This window comes from Euphorbia lathyris, chromosome 1, assembly GCF_963576675.1.
Source record: "Euphorbia lathyris chromosome 1, ddEupLath1.1, whole genome shotgun sequence".
In the NCBI taxonomy this organism is placed as follows: Eukaryota; Viridiplantae; Streptophyta; class Magnoliopsida; order Malpighiales; family Euphorbiaceae; genus Euphorbia; species Euphorbia lathyris.
In genome coordinates, this window is record NC_088910.1 from 97,769,425 (window position 1) to 97,778,636 (window position 9,212).

The window sequence follows — 9,212 nt, forward strand, 5'->3', positions numbered from 1 at the left end:
GGATTCGCGGTCGCGGCTTGGTGAGTTTTCCGTTTCTTTGCTTTCGTTCGTGTCCTCGACTTGGTGCTTTCGATTTACGTCGTCTTTGACTCCTTTTGTAGGGTTTTTCTTCTGTTTTAGATCCTTTTTCGTTCCTATTTGGATTTTACCAAATATTTAGGTACCTTGCAAGAAAGAAAGATATTCGAGAGTAAAAGTAATCTAAACAGATATAAATAACACGAATTTGTAATAAAAATGATGTAAATGTTAATGATATTTTAGGTATATTTTGGGCTTAACAATGATCATGCCGGATGCATCATACTTGCATCGATGACACCGGAATTACAAAGGCAACATGAGGAAATGGATGCCTATTCCATCATCATGCACCTAAAGGAATTGTTTGGGAAACAAACCAGGTGCGAACGCTACGAGATATCCAAGTTGCTATATCGTAGTAGGATGCAAGAGGGCACATCTGTCATGACACATTGTGTCAAGATGATTGGCTACATTACCAAACTTTCTAGTATTGGATTTGCGATGGATAACGAATTAAGTGTAGACTTAATTCTTCAATCCCTCCCAGAAAGTTATTCACAGAATGAACTATCAGATGAATGACTTGCAAACCTCTCTTGAAGAGCTTGCAAATATGCTCAAGTCAGTTGAGCCCAATATGAAGAAAGACAAAGCCATACCGACTCTTGTCATTGAGGGATCAAAGAAAAGGAAAGGGAGTTATCCCAATCCTAATTATCCCAAGAAAGGTAAGAAAGCCGTGCCCTACAAAGCTAAGGGAAAGGAAGTGAAGAAGCCCAAAGGAGAGTGCCACTTCTGTGGTAAAGACGGGCATTGGAAGAGGAACTGCAAGGAGTACCTAGCCTCCCTCAAGAAGGGAAATGGCGGTGCTTCAACATCTGGTATGTTTTATATTGAAATAAATACAGTTTCACTGTCTGAATCTTGGGTATTAGATACCGGATGTGGATCTCATATTTGTACAAATATGCAGGAACTAAATCAGACTAGGGAACTAAAGAAAGAAAGCATAAGCTTGCGAGTAGGAAATGGAGCAAGAGTTGTCGCCCTCGCAATTGGAGATTATGTTTTAAATTTGCCCTCTGGGCTTATAATAGAATTAAGGAATTATTTATACGTTCCTCAAATGTCTCGCAACATTATTTCTATTAGTCGTCTTGTTGACGACGGTTTTCATATTTCAATAAAAGACAAGAGTTGCAATTTTTATAAAGATTCAATCTTTTATTTTTCAGGAATTTCACAAAATGGGATTTATGTGTTAGATAACAAAATTCCTGCTTTTGCAATTGATACCAAAAGACATAAGCTAGATAATTCAACTTACTTGTGGCATTGTCGTTTAGGCCATATAAACAAGAGACGCATGCTAAAGCTACATTCAGATGGGCTTATAGATCCAATCGATCCCGAATCATTGGAAACATGCGAATCATGTTTAAAAGGTAAAATGACAAAGACACCCTTTAGCAATAAAGGTGAGCGTGTATCAGACACTCTAGGACTCATTCATTCAGATATATGTGGTCCTATGTCAGTCCAAGCAAGAGGAGGATTCAGATTCTTCATAAGCTTCATAGATGACCATACCCGATATGGTTACATCTACTTGATGAAGCACAAGTCAGAAGCTTTTGAGAAATTCAAATGCTTCAAGAATGAAGTAGAAAATCAATTAGGAAAGAAAATAAAAACGCTTCGATCTGATCGAGGTGGCGAATATCTTTCAGATGATTTTCTGAATTATCTAACTGAATGTGGGATATGCTCACAATGGACACCTCCCTATACACCACAACACAATGGTGTGTCCGAGAGGAGAAACCGTACCCTATTAGATATGGTACGATCCATGATGAGCATGGCCTTACTTCCAAAGACGTTCTGGGGCTATGCCTTAGAAACTGCCCTATTCACCCTAAATCGAGTACCAACTAAATCTGCTAGTTCCACACCATATGAATTGTTCGTTGGTAGGAAACCCGTGTTTTCATTTATGAGAGTATGGAGTTGTTCAGCCTTTGTCAAACGCATTGCGTCCGACAAACTAGATTCAAAATCTGATAAATATTTCTTCATTGGATACCCTAAGGAAACTATAGGATATTACTTCTATCATCCAGATGATCAGAAAGTAATCGTATCCAAGCACGCAACCTTCTTAGAGAAAGAATTTCTCGAAGAAACACAAAAGGGAAGCATGATTGAACTTGACGAAGTTCAAGAAGAAGAAACACCGACTGAAACAACAGAGGCGGTTGAGGTACCCGAAGGAGTCCCATTAGATGAGACTCCAGTGCCACCTATTCGTAGATCACAAAGAGTTCGTGAACTCCCAGTTAGATATGGTTTTCTAGTGGGAGATGATAATGAGGTTCCCGTGTTAGACGACGAACCTGAAAACTACGAAGAGGCTCTTACTAGTCCAGATTCTAAAGCATGGCTTGAGGCCATGGATTCTGAAATGGATTCCATGTATACTAACCAAGTGTGGACTTTGGTTGATCCACCCGAAGGGATAATACCCATTGGGTGCATGTGGATCTTCAAAAGGAAGACAGACATGGATGGAAAGGTTAGCACCTACAAAGCTAGGTTAGTAGCGAAAGGATATCGTCAGAAGCAAGGAATTGATTATGACGAAACTTTCTCTCCTGTGGCTATGTCCAAATCAATCAGAATCATGCTTGCAATTGCCGCTCATTTCGATTATGAGATTTGGCAAATGGATGTGAAAACAGCTTTCCTAAACGGAAACCTGCTTGAGGATGTATATATGATGCAGCCTGAAGGTTTCATATCGAAGGATGCAAATAAAGTTTGCAAACTTCATAGATCCATTTATGGACTCAAGCAAGCATCTAGAAGCTGGAATAAGCGTTTTGACGAAACCATAAAACAATTTGGTTTCGAACAAAATTGCGAAGAAGCTTGCATTTACAAGAAAGCAAGTGGGAGCTCTATAGCATTTCTCATACTATATGTGGATGATATATTATTAATGGGAAATGACGTTGCTCTTTTACAGTCAGTGAAAGTATGGTTATCTGGTAACTTCTCAATGAAAGACCTTGGTGAAGCAGCTTATATACTTGGTATAAAGATCTATAGAGATAGATCGAGAAGACTGTTTGATCTTTCACAGGCTACATACATTGAAAAGGTGCTAAATCAGTTTAGCATGCTAGAATCGAAACGAGGTAACTTACCCATGTTACATGGAGTAAAGTTAAACAATCATCAATGTCCTAAAACCGATGATGATAAACGACGTATGGCTGTGGTCCCGTATGCCAGCGCAATCGGTTCGATTATGTATGCTATGCTATGCACTAGACCTGACGTAGCGTTCGCGTTATCTGTAACGAGTCGTTACCAAGGGAATCCGGGAGACGAGCATTGGATTGCCGTCAAGAACATTCTTAAGTACTTGAGAAGAACTAAAGATATGTTCCTAGTGTACGGAGAAGGTGATCTGAAAATAGAAGGATTTTCAGACGCAAGTCATCTCACAGATGAGAATGATTATAAATCCCAATCAGGATACCTGTTTATCTTGAATGGGGGCGCGGTCAGTTGGAAGAGTTCCAAGCAGGGAAGCGTAGCTTTCTCTACGACCGAGTCAGAGTATATCGTAGCTGCGGAAGCAGCAAAGGAAGCGGTTTGGATTAGAAAGTTCATTACAGAACTAGGTGTGGTGCCTGACATTGTCAATCCCATTACATTGTACTGTGATAACAATGGAGCCATTGCGCAAGCAAAGGAACCACGGTCTCATAATCCATCCAAGCATTACCTTAAGCGATACCACATCATTAGAGAGATTGTGGCTAGAGGAGATGTGAGAATAGAAAGAGTACCTACAGAGGACAACGTTGCAGATCCGTTGACAAAGCCTTGAACCCAGAGAATACATGATCGTCATTTAACTTCTACTGGGATAAGTTTTAGAAACAATTGGCTTTAGTCCAAGTGGGAGTATGTTGGGGTTTAGTGTCCTATAGACAATTGTTCTAGGATACAAACTTAATGTAAATGAATTGTTCTTTATATCATTTGTTTAATGAGATATATGTTTTATAACTATATAAAGGCAATCCCTTTTAAGCACTAAATAAAGTATGATAAAAGGAAATCCGTAAGTTTATTTAAAGTGATTATAAAGTGTTCATACAAGCATGAAGTGAGACAAAACTTTATAGTAAACTGATAAACTTAAAACCACCCCAAGTCAAGTGATATGTTTGGGATTGACATATCACTGTTGAGACTTGTATGTAACAATGTCTTCTGTCCGACAGAAAGATGATCTCACAAGCTTCATATATACAGATATCTGGACAGTTACATAGATCCGATGAAACGTTGTTCATTAGGATTGGGGATCCGATTTGAGATAACAGGATGGGTAGATTCATCCTTGTCACCTGTTCATCTCATTGGAATTAATAGGTATAACTAATCCTCAGACTCAAAGGAATATTAATTGGTATTCTGGATTACGGAATGTGATGCTTTGACTCTGGTGTAACACGATCCTTAACAGAGATGACTCTGGGGTGTGAACAGTAGACGTTGGGTATCACAGGAAGTAATTGCGGAGTCGTTATATATTGGATTGAGCATTTATCACTCCCGATAAATGGGAGATACATCCATGGATCGCTTGTGGAAGACTCGACTCTAAATCCTTGCAAGGTGATAGCTTAAGAGTAAGAAATACAGATTTCACTTAACCTATCTTTTTGAGTTGACTCGGCCTGTACAAGTAAAACGAACGTCTCATTATATGTGACTTGACATCACCCATAGTCCTAAGATTCAGTTCAAGGATGTAGTTGATAAAGGATCGAATTATACTGTAACTAATACGGAAAGGTTAACGACAGAATCAACCTGTCTTCTTATAGCTCTGGGGGAATGATTACGGACTTGCTAATCACATACTCTGTACATCATTCCGTTATGCAAAGATTAAATATAATTCTTTGAAAATTAATTTAATAACGTTGTATACGGCTAGAAGCAATAAGAACCTAATGGATCACACATAAGACTTGGAACCTAAAAGAGAGATAGATGTTAATTAATTGATAGAAGCCCAATTGAGCCCAATAAGGCCCATGGACATAAGGGGGTCGAAATTCATGTAGTGATATACATGAATAATTAATTTGATTTTGTTAATCCTAATTAGATTAGGAATATGAATTAAATTAATTAAGAGATAATTAAGTTAGAAGTTTTAATTAGATTAATATACTCCTATTATTATTATCCAATAAGGTTATTATTATTATACTTAATATATTAGATATATAGTGAGATAATAATTAGGAATTCTATTCCGAATGGAATTCCTATTCAGTAACCTAATTCTATCTAACTAGGGATTAGATATAAGAGATTATAAATACCCCTTCCCTTGAGATTTTCGAAATCCAAGCAAGCCATACCCTACTTGTGATTTTCGAAATTCACCTAGTCCAAGAGAGAGAAAATTCGACACCCCTAGTTCGAGGACGAGATTTCTCTACGGCTTCGTTTGATCAATTGATTTTCATCTATTTCTTTTATCCTTGATCTTGTGTTGATTAGTTAGAGGCAATCTACTTTGGTTGCTATTCAACGGTTGATACTAAATTAATCTTCCCGTGTTTTATTTCGTGTTTGGGAACTCGAAGAAGAAAAACAAACAAAAGGGAGAAATTCGTTTTACTACTCCTACATCAGGTCAGTTCACGTTTTCGCGGATTCCCGGAGATTGAACCGTCGGATCGTCGCAATTTTTGGACAGGAGATTTTAGACATATTCTTCCACGTTTCCACCGAAGGGATTGTCGTTCGGAGGTCTGAAAGGTCTGTTTCGGATATGGGCAGATTGGTAGACAGTTTCTATCTCTTTTGAAGTTGTGGGCACTTCGTTTGCAATGGTAGATAGAACTTCTAAAAGGTATTTCTTCTTATCCTTCTTTATATGAAATACGGTTAACGGATCTTGTGGTTAAATGGAAATAGGTTAAAATTTTTATATTTCCGCTGCTATACCTTAGCCTAATTTCCAACAGGATTGACATACCATCGATGGCCAGAAGCCACCCTGGGCTTTCAATGTACAATTTCTCCATCTCAGCAATTATATGTTGTTGAACAAGCGCAAGGTGATCCATTGTATAATGTAAGTTTTTTGGGTTGAATGGACACTGAACAATTGTGATATGCTTGTTATTTATAGTGATATGATAGTGGTGGCTAAGTGAAAGGTCGTGAAAGGGGAAAGTTCTTAATTAGTGTGGTTAGGGTTATGTGTAATGATGCTATGTATTAATGACCTGTATTGGGTTTTGCAGATATCAAGACTTTTGTGGAGTGGGAATTGGCACTTGTGCCAAGCCGCTGTAGAGACGGTTCTTTCCGATGGAACTTTTTGGCTGTTACTGTCTGTTCTCGCTCGATAGATAGTTTAGATTCACTATGAATTTATTGAGAGTTTCATAGGAAACGACAATGTTTGAGAGTAATAATATTCGTGGCGATGGAAAAAAGCTTCTAAATTTGTTCGTTTGAATAGAAAATGAGAGAGAAAGGGGAGGTTCTTGTACTGTGAATATCAGGAAGAGGACGATGTCAAACTTCTTGCCGCGTTCTACTCACTCCTACTGGTCCTAGCTATGCAGCAGTTGGCCGAGCTAAGCTATATCGCTAATTCAGTCTTTGACCTTTTGAATCAACCATCGATTCCGAGGCAATGCAAGGTAAGGGTCCGGAGCTTCAGGCACATCACAAAGAATTTGAATCAATATAACAACCGACACTGTAATTTAAGCCCAATAAGTTTTTTCGTTTTGTTATTTGCTTTTAATGGGTGGTTTGATGAGTAATTTAAATATAATTAGTTGTTGATGATAACTATGAGAATGAGTTGCAACTTTAATTTATGGGATCTAGAATAATGTATGAATCTGAGGATTTTTTTTGCTTCTGATATGTTTTTTGCCATGGCAGGAGAGAAGAGATGCAAAGAAAAGAAATAAAAAAAAATTAAACATTTGTAAGGGTAGTTAGAGAGAGACAAAAAAAAATACAGTAGAGAGCAGTGTTCTAAAAGTCGTAAGGCACGAGTCGGACGGACAAGACCTCAAAAGATTAATCGGGGATTAATCGGATATGTACTTTTCTATTTTTTATATTTATAATTAAATAAATATAAAATATAAACACATTTAAAATATAAAATAGCATATCTAAAAATAATATTAATAAATATTATATAAATATTATAAATATTTGCTTTAAATAAATAATAAAATATCCATAAATATTTATAAAATGATGAAGAAGGAGCAGAGAGGAGGAGTAGTGTGCGATGAATCGATGATGAAGAAGGAGCAGAGAGGAGGAGTGGTGGCTGCTGCGATTTTGCTAGAGAAGGAGGAAGCACATTGATGATGAAGAAGGAGCAGTAAGGAGTGGCGATGATGAAGAAGGAGTGGTGGCTGCTGCAATTTTTTTAGGGCACACAATATTAGATGGGTTATTATGGGTAGTTTAGTTTGGGTTTTTTTTTTTTTTAATTTCCAATATATCATATGTATGTTGAAATTAGTTTTATTTGTAAATTTAGTGCTGTGTAAATTAGTTTTATTTTTTTTAGTTGTTGTTGTAATGATTAATTATTTGTATTATTTATTTTGTAGCAAATTTTTTATAATTTTATGATTTGACCCGATTTTTAGCTGCCTAACCCGATTTGCCCCGATTTTTAGCCGCCTAAACCGATTTGACCCGATTTTTATCCGCTTAACCCGACTTACCCGCTTAACCCGACTTGCCCCGATTTACCCCGACTTGAACCGCCTAGGCGGAAATATATCGGACCCCCGATTTAACCCGCCCAGTTATAAAAAATCGGCCAGTGTTCTGAATTTCACCGACTAGTCGGTCGATTAGTCGGCGACTTGGCCGACTTTTAGAACACTGGTAGAGAGAGAGAAAATGAGGGAAGAAGATGAAGAAATTTTATTAAATACAGAGATGGAGGGATAGGGGTGAGCAACAAGGGTATTTTAGACATTTTACTTTTCAGGGTTCCACATTTTTAAATAGGAGAGATGAAAAAAGGATGATGTGGCGCGTTGACCGGTCATTTTAACCGGCTGTACACCAAAGTGAGAGGTCACTTATAAGTTTGTACATATTAGTGAGACAAATTGAATGTTGTACACCAAAATGTGAAATATGACAAATGTTGTACACCATTAATGAAATTTACCCACATTTTAACATATTTTTTTTGCAATTGTGTTAGTAACATATTAAATACCTTATAGATAATTGTTTTTTTGTAATATTTGATATGATAGTTAAATAACAGTCAAGCTAATCTTTTCAATTTTTTTATAACGTAAGAATAAAATTAATCTTGATTGAAAGCGTTAAGAATAAATTTTTACCAATTCATATACAATTAGAGTTAAATTTACACTTATAAAAAACGTTAGCTCAAATTTTGCTTATTCCAATAAGATTTATTAAAGTTAGAAGTTATAATTTTTTTTTTTTTGTTAAAAAAGAAAAACGTTGAAGTTATAAAAAAATATACAATTGAATATTCTGATTGATATAAGTTTTTTTTTTTTTTTATCGAAGCCAGTAATCATCATGTGGTAGCTGCTGATGCGAGATAATAAGTTGGATGCTGTTATATAATTTTAAGTTTACAACTCGATAACATTATTGCTTCCGTAGCATAGTGGTAGTGCGTTCGCTTCGTAAGCGAAAGGCCGCGAGTTCGATCCTCGCCGGGAGCTCTTAAATTGTCTTGTTTGCCAAAATTTACATTTGGTACTTATATTTTCTTTATTTTTTTCAATTGATTATTTTTAAACCGTATTAGCCTTGTTTACCAAAATTTACCTTTGGTATTTATTCTTTTCTTTATTTTTTTTCACTATTTTTAAACCTTATTAGCCTTGTTTACCAACTTTTTTTTACAATTTTTTAACCGTATTATTGTATTTAATTTATTTAATTTTATTTGATTTTTATTTGAATTTGGAATTTATTTTACTGCAACCCCTTAAATTTTTTTCCATTTAATTTTAATCCATTTTTCACTTACAATTTTCGGATTAGACTCGAGGGTGTCAAAAAGTTTATATGAAAAATTAGTATATATAAAATTA

At 36.2% G+C, this 9,212-nt stretch overlaps 1 non-coding gene across 1 annotated transcript; it reads left to right on the top strand.

Annotated features, from left to right (window-relative positions):
* The first annotated feature begins 8,765 nt into the window (after nt 1-8,765).
* TRNAT-CGU (transfer RNA threonine (anticodon CGU)) lies at nt 8,766-8,837 on the top strand. The gene has a single exon. It is a non-coding gene; the product is annotated as a tRNA-Thr (tRNA).
* Nucleotides 8,838-9,212: the final 375 nt, after the last annotated feature.